The sequence below is a fragment of the Ylistrum balloti genome, unplaced genomic scaffold (assembly GCF_031769215.1).
Source record: "Ylistrum balloti isolate Yb309-2 unplaced genomic scaffold, AGI_CSIRO_Ybal_v1 Utg369852, whole genome shotgun sequence".
In the NCBI taxonomy this organism is placed as follows: domain Eukaryota; kingdom Metazoa; phylum Mollusca; class Bivalvia; order Pectinida; family Pectinidae; genus Ylistrum; species Ylistrum balloti.
In genome coordinates, this window is record NW_026782004.1 from 1069335 (window position 1) to 1091258 (window position 21924).

Here is a 21924-nt window from a genome sequence, read left to right on the forward strand (position 1 = left end):
CTACAATGTCATCGCCAACACATCACTACAATGACATCCCCCAAAACATCACTGAAATGACATCTACCAACACACTGTTTCAATGACATCCCCCAACACACCACTACAATGACATCCCCAACACACACTACAATGACATCCCCAACACATCACACAATGACATCCCCCAACACACCACTACAACGACATCTACCAAACACACTACAATGACATCCCCCAACACACCACTACAATGACATCCCCCTAAACACCACTACAATGACATCCCCCAACACATCACTACAATGACATCCCCCTAAACACCACTACAATGACATCCCCAACACATCACTACAATGACATCCCCCAACACACCACTACAATGTCATCGCCAACACACCACTACAATGACATCACCCAACACATCACTACAATGACATCCCCAACACATCACCACAATCACATCTCTAACACACTTTCCACAAGGACATCCCAAACACACCATCCTCAATGACATCACCCAACACACCTTCCTCAATGACATCCCAAACACACCTTCAACAATGACATCTCAAACACACAATGACATCCCAAACACACCTTCCACAATCATGTCCCAGACACACCTTCCACAATGACATCCCCCAACACACATTACACAATGTTATCCCAAAACACCTTCCACAATGACATCCCCAGACACACCTTCCACAATGACATCCCCCAACACACCACTACAACGACATCTACCAACACACTGTTTCAATGACATCTTGCAACACACCACTACAATGACATTTCCCAACACATCACTACAATGACATCCCCAACACATCACTACAATGACATCCCCAAACACACTGTTTCAATGACATCTCCCAAAACACAACAAAGACATCTCCCAACACACCACTACAATGACATCCCCCTAAACACCACTACAATGACATCCCCCAACACATCACTACAATGACATCCCCCAACACACCACTACAATGACATCTCCTAACACACCACTACAATGACATCTTCCAACACACATGATATCCCCCAACACACCACTACAATGACATCCCCCTAAACACCAGTACAATGACATTCTCCAACACACCACTACAATGACATTTCCCAACACATCACTACAATGACATCCCCAACACATCACTACAATGACATCCCCAACACACCACTACAATGACATCCCCAAACACACTGTTTCAATGACATTCTCCAACCCCCCCCCAACACACCACTACAATGACACCCCCCAACACACCCCTGCAATGACATCCCCAACACACCACTATAATGACATCCCGCAACACACCACTACAATGACATCCCCCAACATACCACTTCAATGACATCCCCCAACACACCACTACAATGACATCCCCCAGCACACCACTACAGTGACATCCCCCAACACACCACTACGATGATATCCCCCAACACACCACTATAATGACATCTCCCAACACACCTTCCAGAATTAGATCTCCCAACACACCACTACGATGACATCCCCAAACACACCACTACAATGACATCTCCCAACACACCTTCCACAATTAGATCTCCCAATACACCACTACGATGACATCCCCGAACACACCACTAGAATGACATCCCCCAACACACCACTAAAATGACATCTTCCAACACACCTTCCACAATAACATCCCCCAACACACCACTACAATGACATCCCCCAACACACCACTACAATGACATCTCCCAACACACCACTACGATGACATCCCCCAACACACCACTACAATGACATCCCCAACACACCACTATAATGACATCCCGCAACACACCACTACAATGACATCCCCCAACATACCACTTCAATGGCATCCCCAACACATCACTACAATAACATCCCCAAACACACCACTACATTGACATCCCCTAACACACCTTCCACAATAACATCCCCCAACACACCACTACAATGGCATTCCCCAACACACCACTACAATGACATCCCCCAACACACCTTCCACAATAACATCCCCCAACACACCACTACAATGGCATCCCCCAACACACCACTACAATGACATCCCCCAACACACCACTAAAATGACATCTCCCAACACACCTTCCACAATAACATTCCCCAACACACCACTACAATGACATCCCCCAAACACCACTACAATGACATCTCCCAACACACCTTCCACAATTAGATCTCCCAACACACCACTACGATGACATCCCCCAACACACCACTACAATGACATCTCCCAACACACCTTCCACAATTAGATCGCCCAACACACCACTACGATGACATCCCCAAACACACCACTACAATGACATCTCCCAACACACCTTCCACAATTAGATCTCCCAACACACCACTACGATGACATCCCCGAACACACCACTAGAATGACATCCCCCAACATACCACTAAAATGACATCTCCCAACACACCTTCCACAATAACATCCCCCAACACACCACTACAATGACATCCCCCAACACACCACTACAATGACATCTCCCAACACACCTTCCACAATAACATCCCCCAAATACACCACTACAATGACATCTCCCAACACACCTTCCACAATGACATCTCCCAACACACCACTACGATGAAATCCCCCAACACACCACTACAATGACATCCCCCAACACACCACTACGATGACATCCCCCAACACACCACTAGAATGACATCCCCCAACACACCACTAAAATGACATCTCCCAACACACCTTCCACAATAACATCCACCAACACACCACTACAATGACATCCCCCAACACACCACTACGATGACATCCCCCAACACACACCACTACAATGACATCCCCCAACACACCACTACAATGACATCTCCCAACACATCACTACAATGACATCCCCCAACACACCACTACAGTGACATCCCCCAACACACCATTACAATGACATCTCCCAACACATCACTACAATGACATCCACCAACACATCACTACAATGACATCTCCCAACACACCACTACGATGACATCCCCCAACACACACCACTACAATGACATCCCCCAACACACCACTACAATGACATCTCCCAACACATCACTACAATGACATCCCCCAACACACCACTATAATGACATCCCCCAGCACACCTTCCACAATGACCAGGAAATATCCCCACACTTTCCACAACGACGTGTAATCAGAGATAGAAGGCTGATTACTCGTATATTAACCAAGGAAAGAACTGTCTTATTTGGGTTGAAAAGTAAAAAGTCACTACTCATGGTAGCGTCGCAATATTATTCCATGATGAGCAGAAATGTCAGAATCAGGTATCACCATCATGTTTGTCTCACATATCATGTGGTTTGGTGTTTAAGGTATTGAGTTCATCATTACAACTTGCGTTATTTAACAATAAGAATTTGCTGGAAACTGATCCGAGAAATATCAACCTACGGGACAAGTGTTGACGCACGTGATACACCATAACGACTCCCCGCACGCACGCACGCACGCAAAAAAGATGTTTCCTTCACATACCATCCATTAAAAAAAGACGTCTGTCCCTACAACTGTAATGCGTGCGCGTACCCTCTTTCTCTCCCTCAAACACACGCATGCAAGTACGCATGCATCTATACGTTCACCTATTAGATTCGGCATTTTTAACAAAACCAGTTGAAATCATAAAAAAACTGAACATCGTTACGAATCCCAGTGAAGCCCTGCCCAGATACAAATCGACTCTTTAATTACCCCGCCCTACGCACTTAGCCCTGTTCATTGCCCGCCCACTCATTGTAGGGTGCGCATCATCCAACACGTTATTGGCCAAAAGTGTCTACTTACAACCTACTTATACGGCAGTACTGACTCTTACCCTACCCAACCCACATATAGAACTTCCATTGCAGTGCTGACCCACTCTAGATCTGTCAGCATCGCTAACGTAAGACAGACACGTGTTGTACATACACTATCAGGGTAGAGGAAAACCTCTTCGTGATTTCTAACCTTTGTCATCATCTGCCCATAGCATGTTTGTATCAACTGCAATCTAGAGTCAAGCAGTTCTCAGATTTGAATCAGCCAATCATTGATAGAAACGGAAATCCCGAGGCGCCAGGAGAAGTGAGAACCACGGAAACAATTAAAGGGCAATGATTGGTGTTAACATACAGACAGAGGGACATGGTGACAATTAGACCCACGCAGAAGCTAAAGAGGGCAATAGTCTCACTATTCCACTTTTCAAGTTTGACCTTAAACATGAAGTGTTTTTCTGTCGGGAAAGGTATCTTTATGATAAGGCTGTTATCAGATATTACGTATCCTCGTCACGACATCAATCAACAGCGCGGTGATAAAATAGGAAAGCACGTGTGTGTCTTATAGTAAACACCAAACATGTCAATTGCACAGTGAAAGACTAGGTTAATATGTCACTATCCTAGGAAACACCAGGGGTGACAATTGTACACCGTCACAACGACAGGTTAGGCTAATATGTCACTGTCTTAGGAAACACAAGGAGTGACAACTGTACACCGTCACAACGAAAGACTATGTAAATATGTCACTGTTAGTAAACACAAGTGGTGACAACTACACACCGTCACAACGACAGACTAGGTTAATATGTCACTGTCTTAGGAAATACAAGTGGTGACAACTGTACACCGTCACGACAAATTCAGTAAATATGTTACTGTCCTAGGAAACACAAGGGGTGACAACTTTACACCGTCACAACGACAGGTTAGGCTAATATGCCACTGTCCTAGGAAACACAAGGAGTGACAACTGTACACCGTCACAACGACAGGCTAGGTAAATATGTCTCCGTCCTAGGAAACACAAGGGGTGACAACTGTACACCGTCACAACGACAGACTATGTAAATATGTCACTGTTAGTAAACACAAGAAGGTGACAACTGTACACCGTCACAACGACAGACTATGTAAATATGTCACTGTCTTAGGAAACACAAGAAGGTGACAACTGTACACCGTTACAATGACAGACTATGTAAATATGTCACTGTCTTAGGAAACACAAGAAGGTGACAACTGTACACCGTTACAATGACAGACTATGTAAATATGTCACTGTTAGTAAACACAAGAAGGTGACAACTGTACACCGTCACAACGACAGACAATGTAAAACATGTCACTGTCTAAGTAAACAAAATGGGTGACAAGTGCACACCGTCACAACGATAGGTTAGGCTAATATGTCACTGTCCTAGGAAACACAAGGTGACAACTGTACACCGTCACAACGACAGATAAGGTAAATATGTCACTCTCCTATGACAAACAAGAAGTTCAGAACTATACACCGTCACAACGTCATGCTAGGTAAATATGTCAATGTCCTAGGAAACACAAGAAGGTGACAACTGTACACCGTTACAATGACAGACTAGGTAAATATGTCACTGTATTAGGAAACACAAGAAGGTGACAACTGTACACCGTTACAAAAACAGACAAGGTAAATATGTCACTGTTAGTAAACACAAGTGGTGACAAGTGTGCACCGTCACAACGACAGACTAGGTAAATATGTCACTGTCCTAGGAAATAAAGAAGGTGACAACTGTACACCGTCACAACGACAGATTAGGTAAATATGTCACTGTCTTATTGGAAACACAAGAAGGTGACAGCTGTACAAATCACAACGACAGATTAGGTGAATATGTCACTGTCCTAGGAAATACAAGAAGGTGACAACTGTACAACGTCACAACGACACACTAGGTAAATATGTCACTGTCTTATTGGAAACACAAGAAGGTGACAACTGTACACCGTCACAACGACTGACTAGGTAAATATCTCACTGTCCTAGTAAACACAAGGGGTGACAAATGTACACCGTCACAACGACAGACAATGTTAACATGTCACTACCTTTGTAAACACAGTGGGTGACATGTGTACACAGTCACAACGATAGGTTAGGCTAATATGTCACTGTCTTAATAAACACAAGGGGTGACATGTGTACAATGTCACAACGACAAACTAAGTAAATATGTCACTGTCTTAGGAAACACAAGGTGTGACCACTGTACACCGTCACAACGACAGGCTAGGTAAATATGTCACTGTCTTCTGGAAACACAAGAAGGTAACAACTGTACACGGTCACAACGACTGACGAGGTTAATATGTTACTGTCCTAGGCAACACAAGGGGTGACAAGTGTACACCGTCACAACGACAGACAATGTTAACATGTCACTGCCTTAGTAAACACAGTAGGTGATATGTGTACACAGTCACAACGATAGGTTAGGCTAATATGTCACTGTCTTAGTAAACACAAGGGGTGACACGTGTACAATGTCACAACGACAGACTAAGTAAATATGTCACTGTCAGTAAACACAAGAAGGTGACAACTGTACACCGTCACAATGACATATTAGGTAAATATGTCACTATTAGTAAACACAAGGTGTGACAACTATACACCGTCACAACGACAGACTAGGTACATATGTCACTGTCTTAGTAAACAGAAGGTGTGACAAGTGTACACCGTCACAACGCCAGATTAGGTTAGTATGTCACTCTCAGTAAACACTAGAAGGTGACAACTGTACACCATCACAACGACAGACTAGGTTAATATGTCACTGTCCTAGGAAAGAAGTGGTGACAACTGTACACCGTCACAACGACAGGCTAGGTTAATATGTCACTGTTTGTAAACACAAGGGGTGACAACTACACACCGTCACAACGACAAACTTGATAAATATGTCACTGTCCTAGGAAACACAAGAAGGTGACAACTGTACACCGTCACAACGACAGGCTAGGTAAATATGTCACTGTCTTCTGGAAACACAAGAAGGTGACAACTGTACACGGTCACAACGACTGACTAGGTTAATATATCACTGTCCTAGGAAACACAACGTATGGCAACTGTGCACCGTCACAACGACTGACTAGGTAAATATGTCACTATTAGTAAACACAATGGGTGACAAGTGTAAACCATCACAACGACAGACTAGGTAAATATGTCACTATTAGTAAACACAAGGGGTGACAACTGTACACCATCACAACGACAGACTAGGTTAATATGTCACTGTCCTAGGAAAGTAGTGGTGACAACTGAACACCGTCACAACGACAGGCTAGGTAAATATGCCACTGTTAGGAAACACAAGTGATGACAACTGTAAACCGTCACATCGACTGACTAGGTAAATATGTCACTATTAGTAAACACAAGGGGTGACAACTGTACACCGTCACAACGACATACTAGGTTAATATGTCACTGTCCTAGGAAAGTAGTGGTGACAACTGCACACCGTCACAACGACAGGCTAGGTAAATATGTCACTATTAGTAAACACAAGGGGTGACAACTGTACACCGTCACAACGACAGATTAGATAAATATGTCACTGTCCTAGGAAACACAAGAAGGTGACAACTGTTCACCGTCACAACGACACACTAGGTAAATATGTCACTGTCTTCTGGAAACACAAGAAGGTGACAACTGTACACGGTCACAACGACTGACGAGGTTAATATGACACTGTCATAGTAAACACAAGAGGTGACAGCTGTACACCGTCACAACGACAGATAAGGTAAATATATCACTGTACTATGAAACACAAGAAGGTGACAACTGTACACGGTCACAATAACAGATTATATAAATATGTCACTGTTAGTAAACACAAGGTGTGACAACTGTACACCGTCATAACGACAAACTTGATAAATATGTCACTGTTTATAAACACAAGAAGGTGACAACTGTACACCGTCACAACGACTGACTAGGTAAATATGTAACTGTTAGTAAACACAATGGGTGACAACTGTACACCGTCACAACGACAGGCTAGGTAAATATGTCACTGTCCTAGGAAACACAATGGGTGACAACTGCACACCGTCACAACGACAGGCTAGGTAAATATGTCACTGTCCTAGAAAACACAATGGGTGACAACTGTACACCGTCACAACGACAGGCTAGGTAAATATGTCACTGTCTTCTGGAAACACAAGAAGGTGACAACTGTACACGGTCACAACGACTGACGAGGTTAATATGACACTGTCATAGTAAACACAAGAGGTGACAACTGTACACCGTCACAACGACAGACTAGGTTAATATATCACTGTCCTAGGAAACACAACGTGTGACAACTGTACACCGTCACAACGACAGACTAGGTAAATATGTCACTATTAGTAAACACAATGGGTGACAAGTGTAAACCGTCACAACGACAGACTAGGTAAATATGTCACTATTAGTAAACACAAGGGGTGACAACTGTACACCATCACAACGACAGACTAGGTTAATATGTCACTGTCCTAGGAAAGTAGTGGTGACAACTGCACACCGTCGCAACGACAGGCTAGGTAAATATGTCACTATTAGTAAACACAAGGGGTGACAACTGTACACCATCACAACGACAGACAATGTTAACATGTCACTGTCTTAGTAAACACAATGGGTGACAAGTGTACACCGTCATAACGACAGACTAGATAAATATGCCATTGTCTTATGTAAACACAAGGGGTAACAACTGTACACCGTCACAACGACAGACTAGGTAAATATGTCACTATTAGTAAACACAAGGGGTGACAACTGTACACCATCACAACGACAGACTAGGTTAATATGTCACTGTCCTAGGAAAGTAGTGGTGACAACTGCACAAACACAGGCTAGGTAAATATGTCACTGTCCTAGTAAACACAAGGGGTGACAAGTGTACACCGTCACAACGACAGACTAGGTAAATATGTCACTGTCCTAGGAACACAAGTGGTGACAACTGTACACCGTCATAATGACAGACTAGGTAAATATGTCACTGTCTTCTGGTAACACAAGAAGGTGACAACTGTACACCGTCACAACGACAGACTAGGTAAATATGTCACTGTTTGTAAACACAAGGGGTGACAACTATACACCGTCACAACGACAGACTGGATAAATATGTCACTGTTTATAAACACAAGAAGGTGACAACTGTACACCGTCACAACGACAGATTAGGTAAATGTTTCACTGTTAGTAAACACAAGAAGGTGACATCTGTACAAGTCACAACGACAGATTAGGTAAATATGTCAATGTCTTATGGAAACACAAGGGGTGACAACTGTACACCGTCACAACGACAGACTATTTAAATATGTCACTGTCTTATTGGAAACACAAGAAGGTGACAGCTGTACAAGTGGTCACAATGACAGGCTAGGTTAATATGTCGCTGTCCTAGGAAACGCAAGAAGGTGACAACTGTTCACCGTCACAACGACACACTAGGTAAATATGTCACTGTTAGTAAACACAAGGGGTGACAACTGTACACCGTCACAACGACAGACTAGGTAAATATGTCACTGTCTTAGTAAACAGAAGAGGTGACAACTGTACACCGTCACAACACCATCACAAGGACAGACTAGGTAAATATGTCACTGTTCTGTAAACACAAGAAGGTGACAACTGTACACCGTCACAACGACAGACTAGGTAAATATGTAACTGTTAGTAAACACAATGGGTGACAACTGTACACCGTCACAACGACAGACTATGTAAATATGTCACTGTTAGTAAACACAAGAAGGTGACAATTGTACACTGTTACATCGACATACTAGGTTAGTATGTCACTGTCAGTAAACACAAGAAGTTGACAACTGTACACCGTCACAACGACAGACTAGGTTAATATGTCACTGTCTTAGGAAACACAAGGGGTGACAACTGTACACCGTCACAACGACAGACTAGGTAAATATGTCACTGTTAGTAAACACAAGGGGTGACAACTGTACACCGTCACAACGACAGACTAAGTAAATATGTCACTGTCCTAGGAAACACAAGAAGGTGACAACTGTTCACCGTCACAACGTGACTAGGTAAATATGTCACTAGGAAACACAAGGTGACAACTGTACACCGTCACAATGACAGATTATATAAATATGTCACTGTTAGTAAACACAAGGGGTGACAACTGTACACCATCACAACGACAGACTAGGTTAATATGTCACTGTTTATAAAACAAGAAGGTGACAACTGCACACCGTCACAACGACAGGCTAGGTAAATATGTCACTGTCCTAGTAAACACAAGGGGTGACAACTGTACACCGTCACAATGACAGAGGCTAGGTAAATATGTCACTGTCTTCTGGTAAACACAAGAAGGTGACAACTGTACACCGTCACAATGACAGGTAGGTAAATATGTCACTGTCTAGTAAACACAAGGGGTGACAACTTTACACCATTATAACACAAGTAGGTAAATATGTCACTGTCTTCTGGTAACACAAGAAGGTGACGTCACAACGACAGACTAGGTAAATATGTCACTGTTTGTAAACACAAGGGGTGACAACTATACACCGTCACAACGACAGACTGGATAAATATGTCACTGTTTATAAACACAAGAAGGTGACAACTATACACCGTCACAACGACAGACTAGGTTAATATGTCACTGTCCTAGGAAAGAAGTGGTGACAACTGTACACCGTCACAACGACAGGCTAGGTAAATATGTCACTGTCCTAGGAAAGAAGTGGTGACAACTGTACACCGTCACAACGACAGACTAGGTAAATATGTCACTGTCCTAGGAAAGAAGTGGTGACAACTGTACACCGTCACAACGACAGGCTAGGTAAATATGCCACTGTCCTAGGAAACACAACGAGTGACCACTGTACACCGTCACATCGACAGGCTAGGTAAATATGTCACTGTCTTCTGGAAACACAAGAAGGTGACAACTGTACACCGTCACAACGACAGGCTAGGTTGATATGTCACTGTCCTAGGAAAGAAGTGGTGACAACTGTACACCATCACAAGGACTTACTAGGTAAATATGTCATTGTCTTCTGGAAACACAAGAAGGTGACAACTGTACACCATCATAATGACAGATTAGGTAAATATATCACTGTTAATAAACACAAGGGGTGACAACTGTTCACCATCAGAACGACAGACAATGTTAACATGTCACTGTCTTAGTAAACACAATGGGTGACAAGTGTACACCGTCACAACGACAGAATAGATAAATATGCAATTGTCTTATGTAAACACAAGGGGTAACAACTGTACACCGTCACAATGACAGGCTAGGTTAATATGTCGCTGTCCTAGGAAACGCAAGAAGGTGACAACTGTACAAGTCACAAAGACAGATTAGGTAAATATGTCACTGTCCTAGGAAACACAAGAAGGTGACAATTGTTCACCGTCACAACGACACACTAGGTAAATATATCACTGTTCTATGAAACAGAAGAAGGTGACAACTGTACACCGTCACAATAACAGACTAGGTAAATATGTCACTGTTTGTAAACACAAGGGGTGACAACTACAATCCGTCATAACGACAAACTTGATAAATATGTCACTGTTTATAAACACAAGAAGGTGACAACTGTACACCGTCACAACGACTGACTAGGTAAATATGTCACTGTCTTCTGGAAACACAAGAAGGTGACAACTGTACACGGTCACAACGACTGACGAGGTTAATATGACACTGTCATAGTAAACACAAGAGGTGACAACTGTACACCGTCACAACGACAGATAAGGTAAATATATCACTGTACTATGAAACAGAAGAAGGTGACAACTGTACACCGTCACAACGACAGGCTAGGTAAATATGACACTGTCATAGTAAACACAAGAGGTGACAACTGTACACCGTCACAACGACAGACTAGGTTAATATATCACTGTCCTAGGAAACACAACGTGTAACAACTGTACACCGTCACAACGACAGACTAGGTAAATATATCAGTTAATAAACACAAGGGGTGACAACTGTACACCATCACAACGACAGACTAGATAAATATATCACTGTTAATAAACACAAGGGGTGACAACTGTACACCATCACAACGACAGACTAGGTAAATATATCACTGTTAATAAACACAAGGGGTGACAACTGTACACCATCACAACGACAGACAATGTTAACATGTCACTGTCTTAGTAAACACAATGGGTGACAAGTGTACACCGTCATAACGACAGACTAGATAAATATGCCATTGTCTTATGTAAACACAAGGGGTAACAACTGTACACCGTCATAACGACAGACTAGGTAAATATGTCACTGTCTTAGTTAACACAAGGGATGACAACTGTAAACCGTCACAACGACAGACTAGGTAAATATGTCGCTATTAGTAAACACAAGGGGTGACAACTGTACACCATCACAACGACAGACTAGGTTAATATGTCACTGTCCTAGGTAACACAACGAGTGACCACTGTACACCGTCACAACGACAGGCTAGGTAAATATGTCACTGTCTTCTGGAAACACAAGAAGGTGACAATTGTACACCGTCACAACGACAGATAAGGTAAATATATCACTGTACTATGAAACAGAAGAAGGTGACAACTGTACACCGTCACAACGACAGGCTAGGTTAGTATGTCACTGTCCTAGGAAAGAAGTGGTGACAACTGTACACGGTCACAACGACAGGCTAGGTAAATATGTCACTGTTAGGAAACACAAGTGGTGATAACTGTACACCATCACAAGGACTGACTATGTCATTGTCTTCTGGAAACACAAGAAGGTGACAACTGTACACCGTCACAACGACAGACTAAGTAAATATGTCACTGTCCTAGGAAACACAAGAAGGTGACAACTGTTCACCGTCACAACGACTGACGAGGTTAATATGACACTGTCATAGTAAACACAAGAGGTGACAACTGTACCCATCACAACGACAGATAAGGTAAATATATCACTGTACTATGAAACAGAAGAAGGTGACAACAGTACACCGTCACAATAACAGACTAGGTAAATATGTCACTGTTTGTAAACACAAGGGGTGACAACTACAATCCGTCATAACGACAAACTTGATAAATATGTCACTGTTTATAAACACAAGAAGGTGACAACTGTACACCGTCACAACGACTGACTAGGTAAATATGTAACTGTTAGTAAACACAATGGGTGACAACTGTACACCGTCACAACGACAGGCTAGGTAAATATGTCATTGTCTTCTGGAAACACAAGAAGGTGACAACTGTACACGGTCACAACGACTGATGAGGTTAATATGACACTGTCATAGTAAACACAAGAGGTGACAGCTGTACACCGTTACAACGACAGACTAGGTAAATATGTCACTATTAGTAAACACAATGGGTGACAAGTGTAAACCGTCACAACGACAGACTAGGTTAATATGTCACTGTCCTAGGAAAGTAGTGGTGACAACTGCACACCGTCGCAACGACAGACTAGGTAAATATGTCACTATTAGTAAACACAAGGGGTGACAACTGTACACCATCACAACGACAGACTAGGTTAATATGTCACTGTCCTAGGAAAGTAGTGGTGACAACTGCACACCGTCACAACGACAGGCTAGGTAAATATGTCACTGTCCTAGTAAACACAAGGGGTGACAACTTTACACCATTATAATGACAGAGTAGGTAAATATGTCACTGTCTTCTGGTAACACAAGAAGGTGACAACTGTACACCGTCACAATGACAGGCTAGGTAAATATGTCACTGTCCTAGTAAACACAAGGGGTGACAACTTTACACCATTATAATGACAGAGTAGGTAAATATGTCACTGTCTTCTGGTAACACAAGAAGGTGACAACTGTACACCGTCACAATGACAGACTAGGTAAATATGTCACTGTTTGTAAACACAAGGGGTGACAACTATACACCGTCACAACGACAGACTGGATAAATATGTCACTGTTTATAAACACAAGAAGGTGACAACTATACACCGTCACAACGACAGACTAGGTTAATATGTCACTGTCCTAGGAAAGAAGTGGTGACAACTGTACACCGTCACAACGACAGGCTAGGTAAATATGTCACTGTCCTAGGAAAGAAGTGGTGACAACTGTACACCGTCACAACGACAGACTAGGTAAATATGTCACTGTCCTAGGAAAGAAGTGGTGACAACTGTACACCGTCACAACGACAGGCTAGGTAAATATGCCACTGTCCTAGGAAACACAACGAGTGACCACTGTACACCGTCACATCGACAGGCTAGGTAAATATGTCACTGTCTTCTGGAAACACAAGAAGGTGACAACTGTACACCGTCACAACGACAGGCTAGGTTGATATGTCACTGTCCTAGGAAAGAAGTGGTGACAACTGTACACCATCACAAGGACTTACTAGGTAAATATGTCATTGTCTTCTGGAAACACAAGAAGGTGACAACTGTACACCATCATAATGACAGATTAGGTAAATATATCACTGTTAATAAACACAAGGGGTGACAACTGTTCACCATCAGAACGACAGACAATGTTAACATGTCACTGTCTTAGTAAACACAATGGGTGACAAGTGTACACCGTCACAACGACAGAATAGATAAATATGCAATTGTCTTATGTAAACACAAGGGGTAACAACTGTACACCGTCACAATGACAGGCTAGGTTAATATGTCGCTGTCCTAGGAAACGCAAGAAGGTGACAACTGTACAAGTCACAAAGACAGATTAGGTAAATATGTCACTGTCCTAGGAAACACAAGAGGGTGACAATTGTTCACCGTCACAACGACACACTAGGTAAATATATCACTGTTCTATGAAACAGAAGAAGGTGACAACTGTACACCGTCACAATAACAGACTAGGTAAATATGTCACTGTTTGTAAACACAAGGGGTGACAACTACAATCCGTCATAACGACAAACTTGATAAATATGTCACTGATAAACACAAGAAGGTGACAACTGTACACCGTCACAACGACTGACTAGGTAAATATGTCACTGTCTTCTGGAAACACAAGAAGGTGACAACTGTACACGGTCACAACGACTGACGAGGTTAATATGACACTGTCATAGTAAACACAAGAGGTGACAACTGTACACCGTCACAACGACAGATAAGGTAAATATATCACTGTACTATGAAACAGAAGAAGGTGACAACTGTACACCGTCACAACGACAGGCTAGGTAAATATGACACTGTCATAGTAAACACAAGAGGTGACAACTGTACACCGTCACAACGACAGACTAGGTTAATATATCACTGTCCTAGGAAACACAACGTGTAACAACTGTACACCGTCACAACGACAGACTAGGTAAATATATCACTGTTAATAAATACAAGGGGTGACAACTGTACACCATCACAACGACAGACTAGGTAAATATATCACTGTTAATAAACACAAGGGGTGACAACTGTACACCATCACAACGACAGACTAGGTAAATATATCACTGTTAATAAACACAAGGGGTGACAACTGTACACCATCACAACGACAGACAATGTTAACATGTCACTGTCTTATTAAACACAATGGGTGACAAGTGTACACCGTCATAACGACAGACTAGATAAATATGCCATTGTCTTATGTAAACACAAGGGGTAACAACTGTACACCGTCATAACGACAGACTAGGTAAATATGTCACTGTCTTAGTTAACACAAGGGATGACAACTGTAAACCGTCACAACGACAGACTAGGTAAATATGTCGCTATTAGTAAACACAAGGGGTGACAACTGTACACCATCACAACGACAGACTAGGTTAATATGTCACTGTCCTAGGAAAGTAGTGGTGACAACTGCACACCGTCACAACGACAGGCTAGGTAAATATGTCACTGTCCTAGTAAACACAAGGGGTGACAACTGCACACCGTCACAACGACAGGCTAGGTAAATATGTCACTGTCCTAGTAAACACAAGGGGTGACAACTACACACCGTCACAACGACAGGCTAGGTAAATATGTCACTGTCCTAGTAAACACAAGGGGTGACAAATGTACACCGTCACAACGACAGACTAGATAAATATGTCACTGTCCTAGGAAAGAGGTGGTGACAACTTTACACCATTATAATGACAGAGTAGGTAAATATGTCACTGTCTTCTGGAAACACAAGAAGGTGACAACTACACACCGTCACAACGACAGACTAGGTAAATATGTCACTGTTAATAAACACAAGGGGTGACAACTGTACACCATCACAACGACAGACTAGGTAAATATATCACTGTTAATAAACACAAGGGGTGACAACTGTACACCATCACAACGACAGACTAGGTAAATATATCACTGTTAATAAACACAAGGGGTGACAACTGTACACCATCACAACGACAGACAATGTTAACATGTCACTGTCTTATTAAACACAATGGGTGACAAGTGTACACCGTCATAACGACAGACTAGATAAATATGCCATTGTCTTATGTAAACACAAGGGGTAACAACTGTACACCGTCATAACGACAGACTAGGTAAATATGTCACTGTCTTAGTTAACACAAGGGATGACAACTGTAAACCGTCACAACGACAGACTAGGTAAATATGTCGCTATTAGTAAACACAAGGGGTGACAACTGTACACCATCACAACGACAGACTAGGTTAATATGTCACTGTCCTAGGAAAGTAGTGGTGACAACTGCACACCGTCACAACGACAGGCTAGGTAAATATGTCACTGTCCTAGTAAACACAAGGGGTGACAACTGCACACCGTCACAACGACAGGCTAGGTAAATATGTCACTGTCCTAGTAAACACAAGGGGTGACAACTGCACACCGTCACAACGACAGGCTAGGTAAATATGTCACTGTCCTAGTAAACACAAGGGGTGACAACTGTACACCGTCACAACGACAGACTAGATAAATATGTCACTGTCCTAGGAAAGAAGTGGTGACAACTTTACACCATTATAATGACAGAGTAGGTAAATATGTCACTGTCTTCTGGAAACACAAGAAGGTGACAACTGTACACCGTCACAACGACAGACTAGGTAAATATGTCATTGCCTAGGAAACGCAAGAAAGTGACAACTGTACACCGTCACAACGACAGACTAGGTAAATATGTCACTGTCTTAGTAAACAGAAGAGGTGACAACTGTACACCGTCACAACGACAGGTTAGGCTAATATATCAGTTAGTAAACACAAGATGTGACAACTGTACCCATCACAACGACAGATAAGGTAAATATATCATTGTACTATGAAACAGAAGAAGGTGACAACTGTACACCGTCACAACGACAGACTAGGTAAATATGTCACTGTTTGTAAACACAGTACTAGGAAACACAAGGGGTGACATCTGTACACCGTCACAACGACAGATTAGGTAAATATGTAACTGTTCTAAGAAACACAAGAAGTTGACAACTGTACACCGTTACAAAGAGAGACATTTCTAGTTTAAATTATAAAATCTCTGAAACATTTTTACTATGTGTCGCAGAAATTTATTCATTAAAATACACTGATTAAATTTGTTCATTAGAGAAAAAGGAAATGTTAATGATAATTCTGTTCAGTTGTGCGGGAGGGAGAGAATGAAAATACACCAGGAGATACTGAAGTAGGCTAGTCGAGAGGATCGGCCAGGCTGTATTAATAATAGCCGTGGCCCACTGCTCCAGATACCGAGGCCTCCCGAACAACAGAGTACACGTCCATAACTTCTGAAAGGCACGTGTAATTGCGCTGTTTGTGTAATGTTGATGTTCACATTGCTATTGGTCTGTTACACTTACTCGATTGTCAGACATTACACCGCCTGTGTTACTGCATAGGACTGGGGCATACCAACCATTGTACCTCACGTTATACAGCCCCTGTGCCTCTCGGAACATTACTGTTCGGGTCATCACGGAACATAAGTTATATTCCGGGACAAATATCCCTGGCACATCCGCGGTACGACACACATTACTGGTACATCGCAGTACACCAGGAGAGGATGCTCGGGTAGCGCACCCGGATTTTACCTTGGCGTCCGATATTCGAATCCTGTAACGGACGGGAAAATGTATGGGGTCACTTGCCCTACCATGTCGTGTTTCCCGGATACTCCAGTTTCCTCCCACAGTAAGACCCCCACCCCCACCCCCGCACTTCCATGCTGATACGAGTGATTGAAATTAAGCTTAAAACTTGTTTCGCAATTGTTGTGAAATAAAGAAAAAGTTATATATAAATGTGTATGTAGTTGTGTTTGCGATAATTTATATATATACATCACGAGACACACAACAACGGTTTATCACAGGCCACACACACCCAGCACAACGCGGAACACGCATCCGGGTACATTAAGGACATGCGTTCTCGGTATATCACGTGATACACATCTCTGGCATATTTCAGACACACGTCCCCGTCATATCACGCAAAACACACCCCTGTACATTTTGGAACACATATCCAAATTACTTCACGTGAAACATCAGTAACTGTCGGGACACACCTCCTCGGTTAATCATACCAGGATACACATTTCCAGCACAAAACTGGACATATATCCCTGGTGATCATTTGCAAGACGTAAAGTTCCTGCATTTATATCACTTACACAGTGTGTCATAAACATTGTGTCTCACGTGACTCACAGACACCGAAAGTAATGTTACATGCAGTCACTGTATCTCACGTGACTCACAGACAATGTAAATAATGTTATTTACAATCACCTCTACATGGTGACATAAATACCCTCTCGCTCTGGTATTACAGTGTGACACAGTACCTCTACATGGTGACATAAATACCCTCTCGCTCTGGTATTACAGTGTGACACAGTACCTCTACATGGTGACATAAATACCCTCTCGCTCTGGTATTACAGTGTGACACAGTACCTCTACATGGTGACATAAATACTCTCTCGCTCTGGTATTACAGTGTGACACAGTACCTCTACATGGTGACATAAATACTTTCTCGCTCTGGTATTACAGTGTGACACAGTACCTCTACATGGTGACATAAATACTCTCTCGCTCTGGTATTACAGTGTGAAACAGTACCTCTACATGGTGACATAAATACTCTCTCGCTCTGGTATTACAGTGTGACACAGTACCTCTACATGGTGACATAAATACTCTCTCGCTCTGGTATTACAGTGTGACACAGTACCTCTACATGGTGACATAAATACTCTCTCTCTCTGGTATTACAGTGTGACACAGTACCTCTACATGGTGACATAAATACTCTCTTTCTCTGGTATTACAGTGTGACACAGTACCTCTACATGGTGACATAAATACTCTCTCGCTCTGGTATTACAGTGTGACACAGTACCTCTACATGGTGACATAAATACTCTCTCGCTCTGGTATTACAGTGTGACACAGTACCTCTACATGGTGACATAAATACTCTCTCGCTCTGGTATTACAGTGTGACACAGTACCTCTACATGGTGACATAAATACTCTCTCTCTCTGGTATTACAGTGTGACACAGTACCTCTACATGGTGACATAAATACTCTCTTTCTCTGGTATTACAGTGTGACACAGTACCTCTACATGGTGACATAAATACTCTCTCGCTCTGGTATTACAGTGTGACACAGTACCTCTACATGGTGACATAAATACTCTCTCGCTCTGGTATTACAGTGTGACACAGTACCTCTACATGGTGACATAAATACTCTCTGTCTCTGGTATTACAGTGTGACACAGTACCTCTACATGGTGACATAAATACTCTCTGTCTCTGGTATTACAGTGTGACACAGTACCTCTACATGGTGACATAAATACTCTCTTTCTCTGGTATTACAGTGTGACACAGTACCTCTACATGGTGACATAAATACTCTCTGTCTCTGGTATTACAGTGTGACACAGTACCTCTACATGGTGACATAAATACTCTCTGTCTCTGGTATTACAGTGTGACACAGTACCTCTACATGGTGACATAAATACTCTCTTTCTCTGGTATTACAGTGTGACACAGTACCTCTACATGGTGACATAAATACTCTCTGTCTCTGGTATTACAGTGTGACACAGTACCTCTACATGGTGACATAAATACTCTCTTTCTCTGGTATTACAGTGTGACACAGTACCTCTACATGGTGACATAAATACTCTCTCTCTCTGGTATTACAGTGTGACACAGTACCTCTACATGGTGACATAAATACTCTCTTTCTCTGGTATTGCAGTGTGACACAGTACCTCTACATGGTGACATAAATACTCTCTCGCTCTGGTATTACAGTGTGACACAGTACCTCTACATGGTGACATAAATACTCTCTTTCTCTGGTATTACAGTGTGACACAGTACCTCTACATGGTGACATAAATAATCTCTCGCTCTGGTACCTCTGATTGGTGACAAAAAGACATTCTACTTCTGGTGACATACATACACTTGACTGACATTCCAACTCAAGAGACGAACATACACATTTCCTAATCTGACACACAACCTCCTCACTTCACATACATTTTATTTACCTCACGTGCCATACATACACTCCCTCCGTAACACACAGGTATGGTTCACGTGCCATATAGGTACTATTTCTCATTTTTACAACACCCATAGCTCACACGACCAGTCGCAATACTTGTACCTTGTTTGTACAGATATACCTCAAGGTGACCGCTCCAGGTAAAGTATCGTTAAAACGCGTTAGGAATTTCATCTATTTCTTGCCAGCTCTGGTGGGCGATGTAACGATATTAACTTGATGAGGTCAGGTTTGGCCTTTTTATATTGATCATTCAGATCAACTTTCCTGATCGTGAAAACGGTATTAAACAATATATATACACTGTAGAGCGTACTGAAGAGATATGTCGTATTCTGCGTCAGAAGTAACATTTTGTCGGCGAAACTGTCACTAGTAATAAACCATCAGAACACATTAAAGATTGTTTCAATGTGTCCGTGGCGATATAACCATTATTGTTGGCGGGACTTATTAAATGTCCTCCGTGGCGATGTAACCATTATTGTTGGCGGGACTTATTAAATGTGTAAGTACTGATTAAGAAAGCATTGAGTAGTCAGCAATAAATGATTGCAGTAGTGACGTCGTCATTCTTAGAATGATTGTTGCAGTGACGTTACTCTCCAATATATTGCTGTCGTGACGTCACTCTTGAGTGTAGAGTTGACTTCAGATCATTTTCTAAAATATTGTGTTGACGTCATTGTCAGAAGTATTGTTGTTGTGACATCATTATCAGAAATATTGTTGTAGTGACGTCATTGTCAGAAATATTGTTGTAGTGACGTCATTGTCAGAAATATTGTTGTGTTGACGTCATTGTCAGAAGTATTGTTGTAGTGACGTCATTGTCAGAAATATTGTTGTAGCGACGTCATTGTCCGAAGTATTGTTGTAGTGACATCATTGTCAGACGTATTGTTGTAGTGACGTCATTGTCAGAAGTATTGTTGTAGTGACGTCATTGTCAGAAATATTGTTGTGTTGACGTCATTGTCAGAAGTATTGTTGTTGTGACGTCATTGTCAGAAGTATTGTTGTAGTGACATCATTGTCAGAAGTATTGTTGTAGTGACGTCATTGTCAGAAATATTGTTGTAGTGACGTCATTGTCAGAAGTATTGTTGTTGTGACGTCATTGTCAGAAGTATTGTTGTAGTGACATCATTGTCAGAAGTATTGTTGTAGTGACGTCATTGTCAGAAGTATTGTTGTAGTGACGTCATTGTCAGAAAGATTGTTGTAGTGACGTTATTGTCAGAAGTATTGTTGTAGTGACGTCATTGTCAAAAGTATTGTTGTAATGACGTCATTGTCAGAAGTATTGTTGTAGTGACGTCATTGTCAGAAAGATTGTTGTAGTGACGTTATTGTCAGAAGTATTGTTGTAGTGACGTCATTGTCAGAAGTATTGTTGTAGCGACGTCATTGTCAGAAGTATTGAAGGAAGTGTGGTCGTTGTGATGTCTTTGTA